General features: G+C 39.4%; 1 long non-coding RNA gene across 1 annotated transcript in view; it reads left to right on the top strand.

Moving 5' to 3' along the window:
• Window positions 1-26,564, top strand: part of LOC144380248 (uncharacterized) — an 882,993-nt gene that overhangs the window by 456,103 nt on the left and 400,326 nt on the right. The window lies entirely within an intron of this gene.

The raw sequence follows: 26,564 nt of genomic DNA, 5'->3' as shown, positions 1-26,564 counted from the left end.
GAAGTGTGTTGACTCCCTGAGGGTTCTAACTAAAAATAAGTGGAAAGGCCTATTTTACAGCTCTGGTATTAAGATTGCTTTGGGGATAGGGGAAAAATATATTTGATAAGTTAGCTTAAATTAATCAGGAGTGAGCATAATGTTTCATACAAGACAGTTCAAGTTAAAAATAAAGAACCCTAATTATTTTTCAAATTTTAATTGCCATTGATCACTTGCAAGTTAGATCAGAGGTTGCAACATCATCTCCGTATGCCAAGGAGCACAGTATATTGTTAGGACTGGGCATTGGAATCTTCCTTTCGTCTGGGAAAGAGACTGATTGATTTATTCATTCAGTACATGTGCATTGAGTGAATACTATGTGCCCACTCTGTCTTAGGCACATGGGACACAGCCAGGTTGCCAGGGACTTTGTTTCACCTGAAGCATTACTCAGCACTCAGATATGGGAAATTGAAGAGATTAGACAACCAGAAAATGAATGTATAAATGTATTATCTGGATGGAGGGTCCAATAGGACACATTTAATGCTAGGAGCAGCAAGTATGGCATATATAGACTCTGGCCTGGCCTTCTACAGGGCCTGAGAATGTCATTGTTCTCCAACAGTGAAACTTTTAATGCATATCTCCGGAGAATGGTGTGAGGCTAGATGGCTGGATTGAAGAGCAAGATCTAATGTGACAGTCAGCATATGATATAGATGACTCTTCTATGAGGCAGTATAACTTCATGATGAAGAGCAGGTGGGCAGCCTGATGTCAAATCCTGATTCCACCACTTGTTAACTGGATAACCCCAGACAAGATACTTCCCTTCTGCATCTTCATCTTACTTCATCATCAGTGAGATAATGATTGCACCTATTTCATAAGGTGGTTGTTAAGGCTTGGGTGAGATAATGCACGTTGATGCTTTAGCAAATAGAAGCTGCTAGTTCTTTTCAGACGTGACATAAATAAAAGAAGATGCATGTAGGACAACCTTGGCCTTCCCCACCTTCCAAAAAGGCATATTGACAAAACAGCATCATTTCAAATTCCTAGAACTGCCACTTTTTTTTTTTTTGCACTCAATTCAGAAGAGGTGTTATTGTTAGAACATCCTTGCCAAAATGTTAGTGACCCTTGACAAGCACCATTAGTTGAAGCCCCAGCGAGCACAGTGTGCTCAGCAGGGGTCCACAGTAACTCATCAGCTTGCATTGTTTTCAACAGATGCTCCAGAGCCAAACAATCTGTGCAGTGGGTTAGTCCTACCCACACACCATCCACAGAAGTGATCTGAGATATTTACAATAAATACCAGGGGGAAATATGGATACTTAGCCAATTACATGAAATTGCTGTTATTTTCCCTAATGGATCCCTTGTAAAATGTCTGGAGAGGACATTACAGCAAGTGAATACTAAGAAAATCCAATAACATTTTTCTCTTATGTGTGAAATATTCTCTTTTTATCACCAACTGTCATATCAATTCTTCTGTGACCAAAAGGAAGCATGCATCTGCTATTTTACAAAGACAGGAACAATTAATGGTGAACTTAATTTTCCCCTGAGTATAACCTATTACACAGAAAGAATTAATTTCACCTTGTTAAGAAGCTATTATAAGATGTCTGCTTACCTGATCTATTTATTCTGTTTATCTAATGAGAGAACATTCCTACCCACTTCATTATGGAGTCCCTACCATATGCTGGGACAGCTACGAGGTCTTTGGGATACAGAAATGAAGAAGACAAAGTCCTCTTCCTGGAGGAGCTAAAGGTGCTAGAAGTAGATACATCATACATGATAGGAGATACATCAACACACATAGACAGGTATGAAACACCAGGGTAAGAACAAGTGAGGGAGGAGCAAGTGCAAAAGAAGGAAGAGAGGTCATTTGAATATTAAGCCCAGATTTGGAATAGATCATACTCATGGATGTTGAAATCCCCTAGGAATCTAAAAAGGGGTAGTTTGTACGGGTCAGTTGGGATCCTGCTTGCCTTAGGCAAATTGTAGGGAATGAGGAACAGTTGCTTGGAGATGGCAGGATGAGCTTTTTTCAAAAAGAACAATAATAGCCCTGTCGTTGGAAGACAGAGGTATCTTCCCCCATCCCAACTAATGGGCTGTAAAAACATCGTTGGTTTACACGGCAGAAAACTTGAGTGAGAACTTGATTTCTGTTAAGATAGGAGGGAAAGAAAGCAATCGGTGAAATTTGAGGATGAGAAGGAGTTTAGAATATAAGGATGAGAGTTCCAGAAGGAGCAGATCAGGAAAGCAGAGTTACAGAAGAAAATAATCTGTTGGGAAGGTTACCCTGTTTGATGACTATGGATTATGGTGATGAAAGGGGTCATAGGAAATAACTTTCAACATCTTAAAGTATTTTGCTATCAGACTTGCTCTGGCCCAGGCTCAGGGTCCTGGACAGTATTTGGCTTGGTCTCTGAGATCTCTGTAACAAAGTTTGCAGCAGACTGATGAGTTTCCTGCTTTTGGTGGTGGTTATCTTTTAGCCTAAAGAGTAAAATCAATGGCCCTCGTTGGGAAGTTCTGGAGAGTGACCTATTCTGAACAGACTTACACTATTTGCAGCAGTTCCATAGAATCTGCTCAGCCCCCAAAGTCATTTGGAACAACGCAGTGGTTTTTTGACAAAGGACAGCATAAAGATGCATGAAAACAAGAAGAGATTTGATGAGAATCACCAGCTTGGGATATGTCAACACACCTTCATGAACTGAGAAATAGAGGATTCACATAGTTAAGATATTATCAAAAAGATTTGTCAGTATCTTATGATCAGGTATAGATAGATGAGAGCACACAGTGAAGGGTTGCAGGTCAGCTGCTTCTTTGCTCTCAGATTCATCACCTCCCCTTCCCGTGCTCTATTTTTATCACAGACAAGTGTATTTACTTTGCCTTCTGGCCTCCAGTTGGGTTGGGCAGTGGAAGGCAGACTTCTGGAGGGCTGAAGGAGGGCACACATTGGGAAGGTTTTGCTTCCTTCCTCTGTGTTTCTGCTGTCACCTCCAGAAGTGACTTGAGTCCCCTCTTTGGGTCCAGCTAGCACAGGAGAGTCCTTCTCTCCATGCTATTGGTACCTTTATTCTAGTTCTTCCTGCCTGTCTGGCTTCTCTGTCTGAGGCACCAAGTTCTGCTGCTCTTTGCACAGCCCTGGTGTGGTAACAGTTTCCTGCTCTCACTACGCTCCGGGTCACCTCACTGTCAGCCTAGGCTCTTTATTTCTTCTAATACCTTAAATAACCGATTTTCTTAGGTGCAGTCCCTTTGAAAAATATGGAGAGGTTTCTTACTTTTTTCCTGCCATATCTTCTTTGTTACAGATGGCAAAGCGTCCATAAAAATGGCTTGATTGCTGTTGTCCATGGTGAGGTAGATGGCCAAGTGAGTGGGGATGTAGGTTAAGGCCCTTTCCTGAAATGACCTTCATGGTATGTGCTTTTCCAGATGCATGCGTCTGTTAGAATTATCTTCCCTTCTTTTAATTACAAAGAAATTTCGACCTTTAAGGCCTCACATAATTGTCCTCAGTTTAGTTTAGGTAGCTGAAACTTTTACCATGCCTTTGTCAATTTGTTTAGGCCACAAAGCTTCCCTCCCACCCCCCACCCCCCCCCAATGGGGAGTGGACACTGCCTGGAAGCTGGAGACAACCCTTTTCTAGAGGCAGCCCTGTCTGTGTCTGGAAGTCTTTCATTATTTCAAGTTTCTTCACCTCAGCATCTGCTCATAACCTCTAAAAGTGAGCTTTTACTGATGAGTGTTCTAGGAAAACAAAGACAATTCACAGAGCAGTTGAAAATAAGGACTGGATGTCACAGAATACAAGGACAATGGCAATTGCCCAGGACACTCAGAACAGCTATTCACTGCTCTCTCCTCTCTGTTTGGAGCGCCCTGGGCAATTGTCTTCCATTCTGTGCCATTGGCCTTCTGCCTTAAATGGTGGTAGTAGGTGTTTTATAGGAAGAGAGATGCCCTCATGGGAATAAGCAAACCTTGGATTATCATGCAGGGCCAAAATACTAATGCCATGATCCTCTACAATACCATTAACATTGTTTCTGGCTGCCACAACTCAGACTGGACCAACAGTCCTGCATCTAATACCAGCAGGTGACACAAACACCATGAAATGTATGGACTCTGACCACAGAATGCTGAGGTTACTCAACAAACATTCGATTAGTAGCTCATATTCTAGACCATGTATTTGCAGGTTAGAATCGCTGAAACTCTGGCAGCCTCTGAAGGCCTAATAACTACATTTTTTTTTTTTTTTTTACAATTAATAGGGAAGAAATTCATAGAGGTGGTTAACTAATCTAATCGGTTTTTGTCTGAATTAATAAGCTTTTACTATATTATGAAATTCTAAGCAACAAAACTGCACTTGAACCAATATGAGCCAATTTTAAGACTTTCTTTAGTGTATTTATCACTTTCACTACAGAAAGATGAATGTAGCCACACGAGTTGGCCTCAGATTTATGAAAAAACTTTCTGGTTTTAGAGCTTTTTGGATTTCGGAATTGTAGATAAATGATGGTGGACCTGAGTGCACATCAGATCATATAAGGAGTTTTTCATGGCTTATTGCAAAGGTTGCAAACTGCTGGCCTGGGGATGGAATCTTGTGTGTGGACATGTTTTTCTTTGCCATCTACAGGATGGGGACATACAGTACTTAAGTAGATAAATGGTAGCAAAAGCTTAAAAACCAGATTATACATTAGCAAATGTTTTTCTTTGAAAAATAGAAGCATCTGTTAACATTGGATCTTGATCCAATTCCTGGACAATTTAATTATTTTTCTCAGTATTAGTTTCCTCATCAAATCAATAAGAATGGTGATAGCTATCCTGTGGGTTTATTTTGAAGGTCAAATGAGAAAATGCACACTGAAGTTTTAGCAGGGTGTCTGGTTATTAAAAAAATAGTTATTGTTTCATTATGTTATTGTTGAAGTGTTACTATTTAAGTCGGTTTTCCCTATTATTCTATGTCATGGAATTCACATAAATTGTAATACTTGTATAGCACTTTGGGGTAAACTGTAGGAGTGCTAGGGACTTGTGAAAAAGTTGAGTTTTCTTAAAATGAAATAATTATGATGATAAAAAATTAAAAATGAGGGAAGTTTTAAAATATTGAACATGAATATTTTCAAATTTTTAAGTAAGAAATTGCGCTCAGTTTTTAAATATTAACTTCATTTGTTTATAATAATAATAATAATAATACTTTTTCTTTGAGGATAATTGTAGACCCACATGCAATGTAAGAAATAATACAGAGGGGTCCTGTGTGCCTTTTTACCCTGTTTCCTCCAATTTTAACACCTTGCAAAACTACAGTACAAGATCTCAGCCAGGATACTGACATTGATACAGTCAAGATACAATATTTCCATCATCACAAACATTCATCATGTTGCCCTTTTATTGCCAAACCCAATTCCCTCCTACCCCCACCCCCTCTTTAATCACTAGCAATCTAAATTGTTCTTCATTTCTATAATTTTGTCATTTCAAAATGGAATCATACGGTATGTAACCTTTTGGGAATGGCTTTTTTCACTGGGCATAGATTCTCTAGAGAGTCACTCAGGTTGTTTTATGTATCAACAGTTCACTTCTTTTGATTGCTGAGCAGTACTCCATGCTTTAGATAAACCGTAGTTGGTTTAGCCATTCACCTGTTGAAGGACATTGCACTGTTTTCAGTTTTTGACTATTATGAATAAAGCTCCTATCAATATCTCTTCAACAGGTGTTTGTGTGAATGTAAGTCTTTATTTCTCTGGGATAAATGCCCAAGATCACAAATGCCAGGTTGTATTGTAATTGTATGGCTAGTTTTTAAAGAAACTGCCAAACTGTTTTTCAGAGTGGCTGTACTATTGTATATTTTCACCAGCAATGTATGATGATCCTGCTTCTTCACTTCCTTGCCAGCATTTGGTGCTGTCACAAGTTTTATTTTAGTCATTTTGATAGTTATGTAGTGATACCTTATTGTTGTTTCAGTTTGCATTTCCTTAATGACTTAAGATGTTGAACACATTTCCATGTGCATATTTGTCATCTCTATGTCCTCTTTGGTGAAATGTCTCTTCATATCTTTTGCCCATTTTCTTATTGGATTATTTCTTTTTTGACTGTTGCATTTTGAAAGTTCTTTATATATTATAGATAGTAGTCCTTTGTTGGATTATGTGGTTTGCCAATATTTCTCCCCAAATGTAGCTTGTCTGTTCATCCTCATAGCAGGGTCTTTTGTAGACAAAAAGTTTTCAATTTTGATGAAATCCATTTTATTTTTTTTTCTTTTTATGGATTATGCATTTGGTGTCAAGCCTAAGAACTCTTTGCCTATATTAGATCCTGAAGAATTTCTCCTAGTTTTTTTTCATTTGAAAGTTTTATTTGACATTTAAGTTTATGATTTAAGTTTTGTATGAGATACGAGACTTCAGCCAAGATTCCTTCTTTTTTGGGGAGGGCCATGGATGCCCAATTGCTAGAGAACCCATTTGTTGAAAAGGCTGTCTTTCCTCCATGCAATTGCTTTTGCATCTTTGTAAATGATTTTTACTTTTATCAGATTCCTTTTTGTTTTGATAATGTTCTTTAGCCACTTTTTTGTGGTAGCCTGGTGGTGACAATTTCTCTTAATTTTCCCTCATTGCACATTGTTTTATTTCTCTTTCATTCTTTTTTTAAAATTATTTATTTATTTATCTATTTATTTATTTATTTATTTTAGAGCGATAAAGAGAGCATGGGAGGGAGGGGTAAGGGAGAGGGAGAGAGAAACCCAAGCAGACTCTGTGCCGAGCATGGAGCCTGACACAGGGCTCGATCTCAGGACCCTGAGATCAGACCTGGGCCAGAACTAAGAGTCAGACACATAACCAACTGCACCACCCAGGTGCTCCCTGATTATATAATTTTAAGTTGGGAGGGAATTAGGGACAGTACAAGCCTTCAAGGTATTTTGGAAACAAGGTTTCTAGGACCTTAGGGGGCTGGCTATTGTTAGCAACAGGTCATTTATTACTGTTTAGTAAAAACTCAGTCATGAGACTCTTCAGATGTTTATCAGTGGGCTATATGCTTGGAGGATGATTGCCAACATATATCTTGGGGGCGGGGGTAGAGATAAAGGAAGTTTCCAAAGGAATTTTTGTATGTTAAAGTAGACGTACAGGATCCTGGGGGTCGGGCTCAGATGACCTTTTGCCCTTAACATCGAGGCAGCTGAGCTCCCAGAGGAATGTCCCTCTCCCTGTGTCAAGGACTTGTCAGGGGGCTGTAAGTGGTGAGGGAATTTAATTTTTTTCTTTTGCCTTTGTTTCCCACATCATTTATCATGGCTGTTTTTTAAATTTTTGTCAGATAATTCTAACATCTCTCTCATCTCAGTGTTGGCACTGTCTTTTTTCATTTAGTTTCAGATCTTCTTGGTTCTTGCTAAGGCGAGTGACTTTTCTTTCTTGTATTTTGCTAGGAGACTCTGGATCCTATTTAAAATTTCTATTTTAGTTGGCTTTCTCCAGCAGTAGAAGCCAGGCGGAGGTTGAAATTTAGGTTCAACACTTATCCATCACTGAAACCCAATGTGGAGGTAGAGCTCCTTGTTACAACTGGGCAGGGGTAGGAACCCAGCTCCTTTGTGGTCTCTACTGGCATGATGGTAGTGGTGGCCTCATTACCACTGGGTGATTGTGAAAGTCTTAACTTTCTACTAAGCCTCCTCTGACACCACTCCAGTGGGGAAGAGGAGGAGTGCCTTGTGACTCCTAGGTGGGAACGGAAGTCCTGATTCCTTACTGGATTTTCTTTAACATCACCTGGGCAGGGGTGTTGGGGCACCTTTTTATAGCTTGCAAGACTGGGAGTCTTGGCTTCTCTCCTGGCCTTTGCTTGTATAGAGGAAAGTGGGGCCAGAGCAGTTTCTTCTGTGGTGTGACCAAGACAGCATTAATATTTCCCTCTGCTTGACCAAACTGTTGACAGCTCCTTTCTGTCTTTAGGTCTGTAGACTTTCCTTTCCTTATAGCATTTATTTTAGAAAACTTGCAATTGCTTACTCTGCCTCTTTGAGATGCACATTTTTTTAAAAAAGCTTCTAGCCAGTTTTATAACCCAGGAATGTCTTTCTCAAGGACCTTGGAACCATCTTTTTGAAATGTAAATATGGAAGGAGATAGTACTTCTATCTTCCAGTGTCTGTGGGAGAGTAAGAGCCTACATTCAGTGGTAGGTCACCAATTAGCAAACACAGATGAACTAATTACAGAGAAGAACATTTGCACACTCAAGAATAACAATGTGCTGGACACATCCCATTGATCAACCTCCTCCCAACAATCCTCTAGTACTTTTCCACTAGCTCATCTCCAGCACTTAAAAAACCTTCTGCCTTTTGTTTAAGTGTTGAGTTTAGTCTCTCTCTCCCCTATTGCAATGGTCTTGAATAATTGGTTAACTTTGTCCCAAGCAATTTTTGTTTTGTTTTGTTTTGTTTTGTTTTGGTAAGTGTTTGGTTGGTTGGAGTGGAGTGATAATTGTTTTAGGAGTTTCTGTTTTGCTAGACTGCCCCTTTCTTGGTCCTTTGGCTGGAGAAAGTGGGATCTACACCCCTGGGCATTTCTGGATTGCTGTCTTTTTTTTTTTTTTTTTTTTTAACTCCAAATCTGGGATATATGAGCTAAAGAAAAAGCCCAGGGAACTCACTACTATGTCGTTCCTCAAGTCCCATGGTCCTTAATCAGCCTGACTTCTCTCCACCTTTCAGCATCTTTTTTGGTTTGTTTTATATATATTGTGCAGGGTTTTTAGTTATACTTAGTGGGGGGAGTAGGGGGAAACCTCTACCCCATCTCTCCAAAAGTGAAAGTCCTAACTCTTAATTTTTTAACATCACATTTGTCCTTCAATGGCTACTTTACTTCTTCAAACTCTTGGCAGTTGTTATTAGGGAGAGGAATTTTGTTCTTATAAGTGATAATATATTAAGTTTTTTTTAAAAAAACAATTACTCAAGAATTTATCACAGTTGACATTATATTTAAGAAATCGAACAGCTCTTTATCTTTCATAACTAAATGTAATGTTGAAACAAGTTGTGATAATGGGAATGGGTTTAGAATTTAATCCCACTCTTCTATGTCAAATATTTCAAAGCCATGACAAGGCTGTAATTCGTGAGTGTATCTCTCTTATGAACACAGTCTTCTGGTAGTTAGCTTGTGTGCTGAGTAACAGAAACATCAACAAAACACATGGGCTGCCAATGGACAGAAGCAGCAGAAATGTAAGATAGATTTCAGCCCGCTGTCTGGAGCTGCTCCTTACAAAGGCTCCTGTCTGGCCTGCTCACCTTTTCCTCATCATCCACAAACCATACCTTGGTCTACCTGTCATGTTCTTTGGATACCTTGGACCAACCACGTCTCCTTCAGTGGCTCTTCACACACAGTGTCCAGATGCCCAACAACACAGTTATATCTGACTGTTGACATAGTTGCCCAAGTGGTAGAGGAACTCGTTGGCCACATGCAGCATGCCATCTTGGGCACGGCCAATTGATCTGTCAACTTAGTGGGCTCGAGGGGAGAGAACTGTCAGACATCTCAGAACTAAGGCCAGCCTCCCAAAACCCCTAGAAAAGCTTCCTTATGGAGGAAGGTTGCCCTCTAGGAAGCCTCATTCCTGCCTCTTTGAAGGCTGAGATGATCAGTAACTCATGGCGCACCTGTAACTTATTTGCTGCGCGTCCGTTGGGAAGCTCTGACTTACGTGCAGAGTTGATGCACCTCTGTCTTACTCTTCTCTCCGGCTCCTACCACAAGGAGTCAGGTTCCACTTAGTGCTCAGTAAGTGGTCACTGAATACATTTACAAAAGAATGGATGTAATCATCCTTAGATTTTCTATGCTCTGAGTGGACAGGTAGCTTTAACCTTTCATTATTTATAACAGTCTCTCCATAAAAAGAGGTGGCTAGGATAAAAATAGCTTTTTGAAAGGTAAATAACCATTTTCCTATTTGTCAAGTTTTGGAACATCCATATCGAAGGAAGAATGGAAACAATATCACAACTAAATTGCCAGATCAATAACTTTTAGCTGTACTAATATAGAGAGCAGAGATTCCATCTTCATACCTAAAGTGAGAGTTGCTTTGAAATTTGTCAGCTGTGCAGGCTGGGTTCTGTAGTTGGAAACATCGAACACTAGGCTGACAGCTAACTTCTTGGGTGTTTCACCACAAACAAAAGGCAAATGCAATGTGACGATCTGTTTATTTCTTAAGGTTCTAAGAATAATGCACGGATGTTCGGTTTGGCTAATAGGAAATAGAAGACACTGTACACAGCATTTCCCATCTCAAATGGGCATGTTTTCTACTGTACTTGTTTTCTTTTGTGACTGCTCTACATTTCCTTGAAATGTATCCCCAGTCTGTTCTTCTAAAACTCGTATTTCTTAAAAAGCTCAGCTTCAAAAATGTCAAACATAATGAAAAATGAAAATCACAAAAGAGAAGGTTGTTCACAGCCACTCCCCTGGGGTTCCCTCATGTTTCTGGGTCACCATGCCGAATCTCCAGGTGTTAGAAATAACATCCATAGTATACTTAGCAGGTAACCCCTTGTGATCAGGGTCAGAGTCGTCTCCAAATAAACAAAGCCGACCCTTTCCTTGAAGACAATGCCGCATCTGTTCAGAAATACTCCACACCGTCCACCAAAGCAGTTCCAAAAGAAGTTCTCCTTTCAAAGTGTAAGAAAAAGAAAGCTCCTTTGGAAAAATTATAAAAGGGCACTTTATTTTCATCATCTGGGGCTAAAGCAGATGAAGGGCATGGGAACGGAGGCCTGCCAATAAGCGAAGGGGTTTTGGATGAATCTGATGAAGACCATTTAAGGGAGGCAGTGAATAAGCACTGAAGTGCTGATGGAATGAGGATGTATAAGCTCAAATCAATATAGAGGAGAAGCAAATGGCACAGACTCTCAGAAGATTAAAGCCAGAAATGAGCTTTACAGATTATAAAATCCATTCTTATCTTTTAAAGATGGGCCATCTGGAGTCAAGAGAGAGGTAACCTGAACAAGCTTTATTCCATATATGCTTCCATGCTTGTATTCTTAATATTAATATTAGTACCACTGATTATCTTAATGACGGTTTATGTGCTGTCCTGCCAAATGCTGTGAGGAAGTGCTTAAAATCATAGATTCTGGAACTGAAGAGGACCAGATTTCAGTACTAACTATACCACTTGCTAGCTATGTGACCTTGACCAGGTTATATAATTGATACCTCTCAGGTGCACTTTTTTTATATGTAGACTTTCTCACTGGTTGTGGTTACAGTCAAGTAGAGAATGTAGGTAAAAATCGTAGCAAAGCACTAGGCATATGGTAAATGATCCATAAATGTTATTATTATTTATACCAACTATAGTGAATTATTGTTATATTTATTATTCCATATCATTAGTATTAACAATTATTAATTACTAATTTATGTTGACATATCAACTTATGTTTTTATGCATATTTGTATCAATATCCAATATTATATATATATTTATGTCAGTATTTGTATTCATATGAATATCTCTTTCATTTGCTACATGCTTCACAAACTGAAAAGGAAGACAATCATATACCTAACACCTTAGAATTCTCAATAAGCAACAGGAGCTTTTGTGCAGAGCTATAGGTATAGATAATAGTATTGGACATTGAATCCAATTGATATAATGCTTTAAATATTGAATGCCGTGAATATTAATATAGTATAATATATGTTCCATATATTCATTCTCTGAAACTGTCCCTAGCTTTTGTGAGTATTGCAGTTCCTATTGAAGACTCCCCTGTCTTGATATTTTAACAGAGCCTCGAGTATCTGCGTTTCTTCTAATTCTCAAAATCACACTGTGCAGTGATTTTATAAAGGGAACTCACACAGAGTAGAAACACTAGGAGATCCAGTTAAACCCAAACTCTCACTGCATCCTCCAGTAAGTAGCCTAAATGGCCAAATACCCTTCACAGCTTTTGAGAGGGCCATTCTGTCTGCCAGCTTTGTTCCAAATTGTTTCATTTTGAAACGTCACATCAGTAGGCTGTTGGCATGCCTGGGTGTTTATATGACTGTCAAAGGCTTGGGTCCTTCCTCAGGTTTCTCTTGGATGCCAGTTTGGTTTGGAATATCTGAGGGGATAATGAGCACCAATTTCTAACTGGATTATCTGGTGAAATCCAGAAACTTCATTACTGAGCAATGCTGGTTGATGAGTATTATTTAAGTATTACCTATCTGAACAGATGGTATGCTAGGAACTGGGAAGTGTCTGAGATTTTATCCTCCATGTAAGTTAATAACTTAATTTGTCACAGTTTCACAGATGCTGGCAGAAGACACAAGACTTCTGGGTCAGAGACAAAGGACTTTATTACTCACAGCACAACAGACACAACATGAGCTTTATGTTCACTCTGGTTTCCCTTGTCCCCAAATGCTATGGGACAGTGCAGAGGTGAATGCTACATACACAGTGGGTCTGTGTCTCAGCTGAGATTAGGAAAATGTCCAATCTCATAAGGGGTGGTGCTAGCAAACCTTTCCAATCTTTGCTCCAGAGGCTCTCTGTTCAGGAGACAAATCTACCTTCTGCTCTAGAGAAAGAGACATTATCTTTATCTTCCCAGGATGTTTGCTATACCAATATCTTTGCAAAGATAGTCTAGAATAAAACATGTCAATGCTTTTGCTCAGAAGATGAAAGAAACACAGGAAATCCATGGAGGATCATATCTCCACGGGGTATGATAGTTGTTTCATATGGGCAGGCTGGGATGGATATATAGGAAGAGTGACTTATTTATTTAATTATTTACCTCTTTTTTATCATTTTGTTTTGTTTTAGTTTTTTCATCATGATAAGTGTACTTTTTAATCCCCATCCCCTATTTCCTCCATCCCCCCTCCCGCCTCCCATCTGGTAATCATTAGTTTTTTCTCTACAGTTAAGAGTCTATTTCTTGGTTTGTCTCTCTCTCTCTCTTTTTTTCCTTTGCTTCTTTGTTCTGTTTCTTAAATTCCACATATGAGTGAAATCATATGGTATTTGTCTTTCTCTGACTTATTTCACTTAATATTGTATTTTCTAGCTCCATCCATGTTGTTGCAAATGGCAAGATTTCACTTTTTTATGGATGAGTATTAATGGACACTTGGGCTGCTTCCATAGTTTGGCTATTGTAAATAATGCTGCAATAAACATAGGGGTGCATATATCTCTTTGAATTAGTTTTTGTGTGTTTTTGGTAAATACGCAGTAGTGTGATTCCTGATTGTGGGGAAGTTCTATTTTTAACTTTTTGAGGAACCTCCATACTGTTTTCCACATTGGCTCCACCAACTTGCATTCCCACCAACAGTACACAAAGTTTCTGTTTTCTCCATATCCTCACCAACACTTGTTGTTTCTTGTGTTTTTGATTTTAGGCATTCCCCAGGTGTGAGATGACATCTCATTGTAGTTTAGATTTGCATTTCTAACAAGAGTGATTTCTACTTCATGTTTTATGTAGTGGGTTTCTGCATAAGCTTTCATTTCAAGAACGATCTATGGTTAACACCAAACATAGCAAATAAAAAAAAAAACCTCAAAAAAACCCAAACATGTAATATAACATTACTATGGAGAAAACAATGAGCTGTGGGTTGAAAAGATTATGTAATAGATTCTCACATTAACTAATGTGTGGCAGTGAATGAATTGCTTAAACATTAAGAGCCTTACAATTATTTGTAAAGAGTGAGAATCATGTCTATCATACAAGGTAATTGGGAAGTTTGAATAAGATAGTGTATTGGATTCTGACACATAGCCCTCAAAACTAGTGCTTCCCTTCTGTAGCAGATCTTGCTGGTACGCTGCTCAGATTTTCTGGGATGCCTTTTATCTGTTTGATGCATCCATCCATCAGCTGCTGTACTTGGTGCTGCTAATGGCTCATCCTTACAGCTTCCTGTGGAGGGCTGCTCTGGGTGACTGGGCAGCCTTTCCTAGAGGTGTCTTGGAGTTTTGTCCCCTCCCTATGCCCATGGCCAATGGTTGACTGTTGTAGATTCAAATGCCCAGCATCCTTGCGTCAAGTTGGGACAGAATCTGCGATGCAGTGTATACTTCAGAGTTCCCAGGGGGATTAGGCTAAAGTTCGACCAATGTAAAACCACATCATTACTCAGCTTCTTCCCCACCCCTGTTCTGCTTTCTTCCCTTCCTTCTGTGTCTCTGCTGGAGAGGACTCCCTTAATAAGTCACTTGAACATGAATCCATATCTCATGTTCTGCTTCCAGGGAACTTGCCCTAAGACAGTGTTCATACATTGGCTCCCATGTTGGACAAATGGAACAGTGTTCAACTTTACCAGAAATACTGGTATTCTGATTTCCTTTAGTATGCATCTCTATACTCTCTTTATAATTTCAAAGTATTGGAGATGAGAAGCATATCGCTTTTGCTGTCCTCATTTAAAACAAGAAACATTTCCTTAACATAAATAAATTGAAAGAGACCAGAATATTTTAGCAGAGAAATCAGGTGGCATATCATTTTCTTTGTTTTCTTTATTTTGTTGACCCAGATCTGCAATTAGCACTTCATTTTCTATTACACACGCACACACATACACATACACTGCTATAACGCTTGTTTTGAAAATGTGAATTTGTACCAACATGATTGATATATTAGGGAACAATTTGAGCATGACGTGAACTTTGGATTTACTTATGTGCAATTTCATTTGTGAGAAACACTGAGTGAATGCAGAAAACTATACCGAGCTGACAGACACAAAAATCGCACATACACGGAAAACCCTCAAACATCTATGGGCTACCTTGGCTTACTACATATGATATCCTGCAATGTTGTATTTTGCTCTTCTTTTCTATTTGTGAACTTCTCTACATTAAAATCAGAACACTCATTCATCATCCCAAACATGTGTTAGTGTCTTGGGTCAGAATCACTAAGCAATGCATGCCAAAGGAAAGCTTTAAGTATTGAGAGAAATGAGAACATGTGATATCTCTTGAGCAACAGGCATAAAGGAATGCACTTTGGGGACCATCAGAGATAATGCCATGAAAATAAAGGAAAGGTGTATGACCTCAAGTCCTGTGAAGTCAATAAGAACATGGCCTAAAGAGATAAAAGAAATGGAAAGACTGTTTAAGCATATGGATTGAAGACCAAAGAGAGAAGAAAAAAATCAGGAACCACCTTTCTCACAATCAAAGAGAAAGCACTGTCTGTATATGAAGACCTTAAATGAAATCATATAATCCTGCAGAATTGGCTCCTTTTAGTGTTAGTCGTGACTGGTTTGGTGGTTTCAAACTTTGCTGCAATTTCCAAAGCCTTCGGTTGTTGAGTGAAGCTGGGAGTGCAGATGAGAAAACCCCAAAAGGAATTTCCAGTGGGGAGACAGAAGTTCATTGAAGAAGGTATTCATTGGATTAAGTCATCAATTTTGAAGAAATGGATGTCTATTACAAATGCAAACCTCAAAAGACATATATCTTAAAGGCAGAAACACATGCTCCAAGATTTAAATCTGCAAGACTGCAAATTCTGATAAACTCCCACAGATTCCAATAAGTCATGAGCTGCAATCTTTCTCACGGCCACTTTCACAAATGGTTTGTGTATTTTTTTTTATTATGTTATGTTAATCACCATACATTACATCATTAGTTTTTGATGTAGTGTTCCATGATTCATTGTTTTCGTATAACACCCAGTGCTCCATTCAGTACGTGCCCTCTTTAATACTCATCACCAGGCTAACCCATCCTCCCTCCCCCCTCCCCTCTAGAACCCTCAGTTTGTGTATTTTTAACCATTATCATGAAAAAACTCTTTTCTCAGGTTCCTATCAGCTTTGTATTCCTCTCCTGAAGTTTTTGAATACTTTGTCCTTAACTCCATTTTCCCCATAAGTCCTGCACTTTTTATTGTGCTCTTTTGCATAGCATGGTGAGTTTTAGGAAGGTGTATGTTGTGTTACAGAAAGGTATGTGTGTTGAATTCTTCCATACCTTTCCCTCTGTCTGGAACATCCTTCCCTCCCTTTTCTACTCCTTATCTCTTACTCTTTCTCTATATTGATCTCTATTTCTGTAGAAAAGATTACTGTCTTTGGCTTACTGCCCATGGAGCAGACTCAGAGACAAGGATTTGGAGTGCAGGTAGTTTCTTTAGGAGGAGATTCTAGGAAGAACTGGTAGGAAAGGATATAAGGCATACCATGAACAGAAGGAACATTACTGAGCAGGTGACCTCAGTGAGCACCTGAGTCTCAAGGCTGCTGGAGATTTCTGAGAGATGGTGTGGAACACATTGCAGAGTTGTACCACCTGGGGGCAATGGACTGGGATGTTTATCCTCCTGCTCTCATCTGTCATTGTCTGAAGGCTGCTCTCAAGAGCATTATCTCCCTGGCACATCATGTCTGCCCCACGTGGGGGCTGAGGGAACTCCCTTAGATGGAAAGTCGCAGGTGTTTGTAGTAGAAAGCTATTAACATATAATGAAATGGTGAGTGCCCGTGGGATATGGTGGGGGAGGAGGGTGGGAAAGAACCACAGCATCTGCTACTCCTCCATGGACTTCGCTGTCAAGGAAAAATACTCCTGTTGTACACTTCTTTGTACTAACATTCTAACAAAATCTTTCTTTGTAGCACTTATCACAACTGGCCATTTTTCATCTACTGATGGATTTTTAAAAAAGATTATTTATTTAATTGACAGAGATTGACAGCGAGAGAGGGAACACAAGCAGAGGGAGTGGAGAGGGAGAAACAGGCTTCCAACAAGCAGGGAGCCGGATGCGGGGCTCGATCCCAGGACCCTGGGATCATGACCTAAGCCAAAGGCAGCCGCTTAACCGACTGAGCCACCCAGGTGCCCCTACTCATGGATTTTTGGATATATATTCAGCCACTCACAAGAGCTGATTGTTCCGCAGACCCACTGATGCTATGTTGGTAGCTTGAAAGAGGCAGCTGGATGTACTTACAGCATGGAATTTGGCAAACTTCACAAAATCTTCCCTCCCTCCCAACGCCCCACTTCCTTCTGGAGACCCAGTTATTACACAGTGACAAACGCAGCCACTGCCTGGGTCTGGTTCGTGTCACTGCTATATGAACACCTTCCGTTTCCTCTGAGCCACACAGTAGACTGGATCCCCTCTGTGACTGAACCGATTCACTGGCTGGATGAGGCGACTGAGGATGCCTGCTTGAGTTGTGAAGAATGTCTGCCAAAAACCACAATATTAATCTTGGCAGAGTGGATATTGACCTCTTCTTGGCAGTAATTAGGACACAGGAACTGTTGCAACTTGAAGACACCATGTCGTCAGTGAAGAGGAGGGTATTTGTCATCCTAATTGCTCTGCCAAGAGGACATTCATCCACTACATCCTAGTGCTGAATATTATTTAACTTCAGAGAAGAAGGGGGAAGGTTACGAATTCTTGAGACAGTACTTTCACCTCTCAAGAACATGTTACTCTTGTTTTTAAAGCATTACTATATAGACTTTGTAATACCAAATACAAGCACAGAGAGGTTGAACTTCATAACCAATAAATCTCATTATGATTCTAAATATTTGTGATATCCTGCCAATAACTTTGACTGTTTTTAAAAATTGTGATGTTAAGATACATCGCTTGGGATGGAATATCAGCAACAATAACTAGAACGGCCAAAAACATGTGCTACATTCATGTCAGTGAATTAATGGAACGAATTTTTTTTTTGGAAAATAAAATAGTTCTGGGGGAAAACGATCTGAGGTGCATGGATTCAAGCTGATTTGCTATAATTTGATATACTTGTACACTTCCAGAAACAAGTTTCATTGGGTCAGATGGACTCTCCAGTGCTTACAGTCATAGTTCAGAGATAAATGCAACTTGCTGTACAACAGGCAAGTTTCTAACTCCCAGTGACCATCCAAAGAGCAATTATTTTTGACATGGAATATATTGTTCCCAGTGTACAGTCTTTTGTAATGTTGAGAGGCCCAGAGTTATCAGTGTCATAGAAGAGAGTACAGATTTTTAAATTCTGAGCCGTGGGAGAGTGTGTCTGTGTCCGGTGTACAAGGGTAAGGCTGTATGCAAAGCTTTAATTTTTTTCCCCTATAACTTTCAAGTTAAATCCTTGCTTTAACTCCGAACATCAACAGCAACTTTATACCAATCCTTGAAATCACTGACTACTATCTCTACCTGGGATTTTAAGGACATGAGGATGTCAGGTGTTTGGTTACAACCATGCAGGTCCACATCTGAAAGTTACAGAATGTTATCTGATTCAAATAACCTCTGGTGGTCCTCGTGTCTGCAGTTCAATGGGCCAAGGACTCCCAGTGGCTGCATGTTATTATCAGGGTTCCACCAGTATGGCCACATGAGGTCGAGCAGAATAAAGCATTCCTATTTCTGTACTTCTGAATCAAGATCATAATAGAAAACAATCTGTGCATATTTACTTTTAATTTATTTTTAATCAGCTTCATTTTAATCAGAAAATTGTATCTAGAAAATACTTGGTAAATGAAATCTAGAAGAAATGACATGAACACTTAATATTGTGTTGACATACTTTTTAATTTAACATTTCAGCCTGGATTTATGCTAGACCAATGAGATCTTTTTAAGGAGAAGATTAAATATTTAAAGTGCAAAGAAATGAGGAACTTTTTCTAAACCTGCGTGATGCAAAGAATTAGCCTCGGGACTTGTGTTTCTGTGACCTTCTTCTGATACTTTGTGATCTCATTTTCCTATACAAATAATGCACAGTGACCACAGAAATAGAGACTTTTGAAATTTTGATAATATAACACTTATTTTTCAGGCAGGATTTTAAATGACTTTTCGCCATTCTTCTTCAATTTACACAGCTTTTGTGGGTTTCATTTATTTACTTGTGAATCCATTCGTCTAACAATGATTGGCCAACTAGTATGTATAAGCACATGCTAATGAAACATCCAGACTTCTTAGAAAATATATAAGAGAGTTCCTACATGAGTCAGTTTCTATTTGCATTGAATTCATTATCTGTACTATACATACTACATTTTATAATTTCAAACTGCATATCACATAATATGCTGAAAAGTATGCATTGAGACATTATATTATTGTGGAAAAATCACGGACGGTGGATCCAGATTTTTTGGGCTTAAATCCCAGTCCCGTCTCTTACTAGCTCTCTATATAACTTCTGTGTCAGTTTTCTTGCATATAAAAAGGGGATGTTGATAACAGTACCTATAAGTGAGGATTAAATGCAATGACTATGTGTATTTATATTATGTAGAATAGTTCTTAGCATATACTAATCTTCATATTATTGTTAATAGCTAACAAATATACAGTGGTTACTATGTTCAACACACTGGGTTGTGTTACTCACTAGAGACAGAAATCTCTAAAGCAAATAAATACCTTGCATTCTGGTAGGGAGACATGCATGCCCATCCATAAATAGCTGTGGCATAAGACAGTGAATAATACAAGAAATTATTGTCAGGAGTCAGAGAAAGGACCTAAATTTGAGCTGTGATCCAAAATGGGATTCCTAGATCTCCAAGGAGATATGTATGAAGTATGTTGCAAGTACAGGGAACATATTCTGATTCAAGGAAGCACCCAAATGCATGATAGAACTGTGTGTTTTACAAAAATGAATACACATTCCACAATGTCATGTTTTTGTGTAGGTGTTATCTTTATGTTTCACTGAAGCTAGCTGCTTCAGTGGCAGGATAAAATATTTTCTAATGCTATGGAAAGACCTCTGGCTTGAAGATGCGGAGACCATTTTCTTTGCATCGGCTAACTGTGAGGCCTGGGAAATTTCCTGGGGGGCAAGATGACCTCTAATGCCCTTCTACCTCTCCAGTCCTGCCTTTTTTTTTTTTTTTTTTTTTTAACACTTTGAGTTAAGTTTGCAGTTCAATGCAAACACTCGACAACTTCTATGCAAAATGAGTTTTCAGATCTATAAATACAATCTAGTGTGGATGCTAGGGAGGAAGATAAAAATGGATTTTGATGCTTGCTTTGTTAATTCACTAGGGTTTTTATATGACAGGACAATGATGAAGAAAATCTCCATTTGGTTTGAATATTTGTTGATAAATTGATAATTTATATTGGTTAAAGGGTAGGTTCGCCCCAGAGTACAACCTTATTTTAATTCTCATGGTCGCTGAATTGGATTATTAAGTTAGTAAGATAGTCCTTCGGCTGCGATCAGGATTTCTCTTGTTAGATACATGCCATAGAGGGAATCGCATAGACAGTAAGCTTCTCGAGGCAAGGCATTGCGGCTGCATGAAATTTACTTTCCTATGAATTTGGCAAGCTCTGAGTGGGAATATCTTCTCTTTCCTAGATGTTCTAACACAAGTCTCAGAATTGAGTTTTGTTGGCTCTGACTGCCCAAATTACCTGTGGTCAGAAGATAAGAGGCTCTGATTAGGTTGGTTTTTATCCTAAGGCTGCCCCTTGGGCTCGGATTAAGTCAGCCTCCCTGAGCCATGAGCACAAGATCAAGGAAGGGTGGTTTCCAAAAGAAATCTGGGTAGGGTTACCTGAAGAATGGAAGAAGATGGCTGTTCAGCAAAAAAGGAGCCAATACTCTTACTAGGCAAGGGCAAGCTAGACACATCGTTCCACAAAGGGACCACCATCCATCTATCTGTCATTAAATAGCAATGGAATCCATAAATAACTTGACATTTCCTTTTCACTCAGCTGTCTAATTTTAGAGCCCTCTTTCAGGAGGAAGTTGAAGAATTATTATGCCCATTAGTATCTGAAATGATGTAATGGCACTCTATCTGTCAAATTGCTTAAAATTATTTGTATTAAGGGCACAGAATGTGTCCCTAGCCTTTGCTCAAATAACATTTGCCTTCTTATTTAAAGATAATATATCTTCTAAACAGAGGATAAATGGAGAGTAAAATAAAACCTAGAGGCACATTCTATGCTGGCCGATGGACTTAGAAAGTGTAAAAATTAGGTTTAGAAATCAATCATTGTAGATAGCTATTTTAGATTAATTTAATTAAGATATTTAATATTAGGATATGTGGATTTTAGTCATTATTGTTACTTAAATACTATGTTTAATGAAAGAAATAATTGTTTCCAGGACACAAAAACATCCTACTAAAATATAGACAGAGTTTGGGTAGAACATATGCTACTCTTATTGGAAAGGATGAAGAATATTCAGTTTGTATCATATTCATATTTTTAAAAAAAGTATTTCAGAGCAGATCAGTTTTGACACCAGAATCCAAAAGACCTTGATAGGTATCCTCTGTCTGCAACTTATGAACTGTGTGAATTTGGGCAATTCATTTTGATCCCTTTAAGCCTCTGAATGAATAAAATGAGGGTGGAACATAGCGCTTACCCTAAGGAGTTATTGTAAGGATTAGATGAGGTAGACTATTTAATAGGCATGGAACGTATCACCGTGCTCAACCATTGTTACTTTTACTCTTGTGGTAACTCTGATACAGCTATTGTTTATGTAATCATTCTGCTGTGGCTAAAAATTTCTGGATCACCCTGAAAACGAACATTTTTGTATATAAATGCCTTTTCTTGATACTTTGGTTTATTTCCTTGGAATAGAAGCCTAAAAAACTGTTCCCAGGTCATGCATTTCCGGAGTTACAACAATATTTTGAAATTCCATTCTGGTGCCTCTGACCGAGAGAGAGTAACTGGGTTTACTCGTGGACCAGAGGCTTCTTATTGCATTGCAAATAGCCACAGGAGCGTGGCTTGTTTTCTGTGGAGTGACCCACACCCCGTGGTCTACTTTCCTGGTTGCTGGCCTTTAAAAAGGCTAACTAACAAGCTGTTAGACCGCTGCCCTTTGAAAGGGCAAATCCCAGACTGCATTCCCAGACCAGAATTGCTTATTTGTTCTAGCCTGATATTTTTGTTCTGCACATCCTAGAAGGTTTTCAGGTTGGTCCTGGTGTTTGTCCCTGAAAGCTGTGAGGGTTGCCGCTAACGGGAAACGAATAAAAACATAGCATCAATGTGCCTAAATCATGGCATTGCTTTTCCCCAATCAGCTCGTTGGTTTGGTGTCCGGATTCATGCCCATATTTGTTTTCCTTAGGGGAAATAATCTTAGAGAGAAAGAGAAAGATGTAGCAATAGACAGACGTGAGACAGGAGGATTTGAAGTAATTTATAAAGATAGAGAATTTAAAATAATTAGGAGTCATGCTTTTCATCTACTGACTCCGAATAGGGCAGTATACAAAGCTGAACTACAGTGACCAACTGTTCCAGTTTGCCCACAACCGTGGGATTTTCTAGGATAGGGGACTTCCAGTGCTGAAACTGGGAGAGTCCGGGCTTATTGGGGTGGGGAGATGGTAAATCAGACTAAAACCATGTCATGGATCAATACTCTGAATAAAAGCCCCTTTTGCTTAGTCTGTTTTACACTGGATTTCTGCCACTTGGTACAAGAGTGATGAACTTTATATTATCTTATAAACAAGAACTTTATATAATCTTATAAATTTCACCATGGAATTCTAAGGGTCGAGTATGATTATCCTCATCTCACAGGTGGGAGGGCAAAGGCTCAAGAATTTAGATACTTAACACAAACAGGCAACAGTGGTTCCCAATGAGAAGCACGGAGGTTTGGAAGTCAGGTGAACTAGGGCACAAATTCTGGCCGCTTTCCCTTGCCAAAGATCCTGCAGCTGCTCAGGATGAAACATTGTTCTCTAAAGAAGATTTTTCTCAGAGGTTCCTCAGGCCCATTAATTGTGTTTTTTTAAGCTTCCAAGCACATCAGATCACATAGGGACCTTGTGAAAATGCAGATTCTGATTGAGCAGGTTTTGTGATGGACTCAAATGGCCCATTGGTGATACAATGCTGCAATTCTGCAGCTACCGCTTAGACCAGTGAGGGTGGGCTCAGGAGCCCCGGAAGTCACGTAGTCCACGAATCAATGTTGGATGTGGTCAGAGCAGTTAGAATGTTTCTCTTTGTGCACAGAGTGCACCTAATTCTCTTGACCTGCAACCCCAAACACAAAAGGCTTCCTTCCTTAGACAACTGTTTATCTTTGCATTAGAATGCAGAGGCCTCTGCTTGCCTCAGAAGTTACATTTCCCTTCCATGATACTAATCATATGAAAGGAGAAAATCCCTTTACAGACAGGTAAGAGAGGAGAGGGCAGTTGTCTTCTCCCTGAGTACCAGTATTTGGGGTAAAAGAATTCAGCTCTGGGCCATCGAGTGCCAAAGAGTAGTACTGAACTTCTGCTCCTGTCCTTCTCTTTGATTAATATGATTACTGATTAACAAATCCTCTGTCCACACAGAATATTGCATATCTCGTGAGCATTTAGTGATCGAGGGCTTGTTGAATTCATTATATTATTCACATGTCCCTTAATGATCCAGAAAGCGTTTCATTTCTTAACATGTGTCAGAAAACAGAAGGAGTCTGTTTCAAATCAGTTTTGGAAATTGCAGAGCATATCCCATTCGTGCATTCGTGGAGATTCACTGTATGTAGTGGATAAAATTCTCGGAGAAACCCCGTGCTCATAAATCCACTGCACAGATTACTTTCTCCAGTAATCTGGCTGAGTTTCAGGGACCACAGGAGTTTTAAGTTCAGATTATACCTGTGTTACAGTCAGGCCGGCCTTTCCCCCACCTGCGGACACTAAGAGTCGGCACTGACCACATCCACGCACAGTTTCAGGGAGAACCTAAAATAACCAGTGGGGCTGAGTCTTCCGCCTCCTGCTTCTTGCCGCCTGCCTCTTCTCCTGGACTTGACTCTGCAGACTCTATGGTGTGGTGCTAAGGGAGCCAAATCTCAGGCTAACCAGGATTACAAGTACAGTTTGTGCCCATGAATAAGGTATCTCAATTTGCATTGAGCCTGTGTCTGATCATATGTCTGGCTTTCTCTTTTTGAATGTGTAGGAATTAGCATCTAACCCTGACTGCTGGGAAAAATATGTTCTCTTGATGAGTGAGGAATAGCAGTTTTCTTTTCAAGTACTGTTAAGTGAAATAACACGTGTATAGGTTTTTGTACTCTGTTTTACTGTTGTTTATTATTCTTAGGTAAGGGACAGCACTCGTTTTTAAAAAACACTTATGATTTAAAACATATATTAGCAGCCACTAAGATGAGTTTCTCAGTATTAGCTATTTAGTTCTCCCTTCGTCTTTTCTTTACCTTAATTAACATTTTTTCCTACTTATGTCAGTTTTTGTGACCATCTTTTTTACTGTTATTACAATACTTCAAGAAAAGTTGCCATTCTCTGGAATGAATCCCATGAAATTCCTTCATGTAAGTTAATAGACTTCCTGTTTATCAAGGGGTCATATTGTAAACCAAGCACCTACATAAAGATGATTTTTTTTTTTTTTTAGTGGAAAGAGGAACGGGATGGGGAATAAGAAAGTTTGAGTCATATCTCTAGTTGTGTTCCTTTAGACATGTTTGCCTTTGGACAAGTCACTGTACCTCTCTGAGTTTCCCCTCATTTGTCTATAAAATGAAGGGAAGCCAAGAGCTTCTTTTTTTTTTTTTTTTTTTTTTAAGATTTATTTATTTGACAGAGAGAGACACAGCGAGAGAGGGAACACAAGCAGGGGGAGTGGGAGAAGCAGGCTTCCTGCTGAGCAGGGAGCCCAATGTGGGGCTCAATGCGGGGCTCGATCCCAGGACCCTAGGATCATGACCTGAGCTGAAGGCAGACACTTAATGACTGAGACACCCAGGCGCCCCAAACCAAGAGCTTCTTTTGAGAAGTGGCAGGAATAGCACCGGAGGGCCAACTCCTTGATTCAGTAGTTAACTGAATGTAACAACACATTGTTGTGTACATTTAATCAGGCTCTTTTCTCAGAATCTCAGATTGCCTATTTGTCCTGAAATTGGTTAGATGATTTTACTCTCCTTCCAGATATGTTAGACCCAGAATGCTCAGCCTTCAGATCAGACAGCCTTAGAACTTGGTCCCTTTTTTTCCGTTTGGGAGGCACAGACAGATCTAATTTGAGCCAAATGCCTTGACCTGGAAAAAAATTTTACGTTTAAGAAAAAGGAAGAGAGGTGGCCAATAATTTTGGAGAGGTGGTTATTTAATTGAGTGTGGTATATTTATGCGGAAATATAGTTCCTGCCAAACTAGTATGTAAGCTCCATGAAGATAGGGGTTCTGTTTTGTTCGCTCTTGACTTACAGTACCTAGAACAGCACCCAAAAAAGTTGCTGAATAAAAGAACGGATGATCTTACCCTGGGAACACCTCAAAGAGGAGGAGAAACTGGTTTCTTGTATAGCCTTGTATAGTCAAGACTCGACGCTGCTACGTGCCAGCAGCTTGTGGTCATTATAATTCCAGTGAAAAAGGCAGCTTAAAAAAGTTAGTGTTAATGTCTGAAGGCGTGACAACAACCAACACCCTAGTTTCCCAGAGGGGCTAAAATCTGCATGATGATTCTAAATCGGGGATTGTTTTCTCCTGCCTAACACTGTCAGTATTGAGAACACAAGGAATCACAGGGGATGACAATGTCTTCTTCACTTTGGTAAGGGTGGTTAAATCACCATGGTGATTACTAAAATTACAACACAGCCTCATGAGGCATGTGAGCAGAGATTTCAAAATTGTCAATCATGAGTGTTCATACACGTAGAGTTCGCAGTAAAATCAAGTTATTCTAAGTACTATTTAATTCATTAGACTTTACTAGGAAGACTAATGTTTAAAAAAAAGGCAAACCTATGTTTAAATGGACTCTTCATTGTTTTGATCAATTCATTGTGTTTTACAACGACACCTCTCGAAGGTGCTTCAGTGCTCTTCAGTGATTTCCCACTGCTTTTAGAGTGATATTCAAATTTCTCAGAATTGTATTTGAATCACTTTCCATGTTCTGTAGGCTCTGTTTATCCCATCTTACGCCATTCTTTCCCTGGCTCGCTCTGCTCAGGCCACATGACTTTCTGACAATTTCTTGAGCACAGAAAATTGTGCCGCCGAACTGCTCTTGCTGTTCTTTGTTTTGGAACAGTTTCCCTGTGTGGGTTTCCTGCCTGCTCGCTCTCAATCCTCCAAGACCCATCTGAATGCCAGCTCCTTGCCTTAGAAGCCTTCACCAACTGCTCTATCCAAAGGAGGCCCATCCCCTGTGACCATCTAGCACTGCACCTTGTTCATTCCCTTTAGATCAAAATGTATCCTAATTCTTGGAGGGGTTATTTGCTCTCTTGCTTCTTGTCTGTCAAACTTCCCATAAGCAAAAGAACAAAAAAAGGCTGATTTACATTTTACCATGTGCCAAACACTACGCTAGGTTCTAATTA

The sequence above is a fragment of the Halichoerus grypus genome, chromosome 15 (assembly GCF_964656455.1).
Source record: "Halichoerus grypus chromosome 15, mHalGry1.hap1.1, whole genome shotgun sequence".
In the NCBI taxonomy this organism is placed as follows: domain Eukaryota; kingdom Metazoa; phylum Chordata; class Mammalia; order Carnivora; family Phocidae; genus Halichoerus; species Halichoerus grypus.
This window is presented reverse-complemented; position numbering and strand designations above follow the sequence as displayed.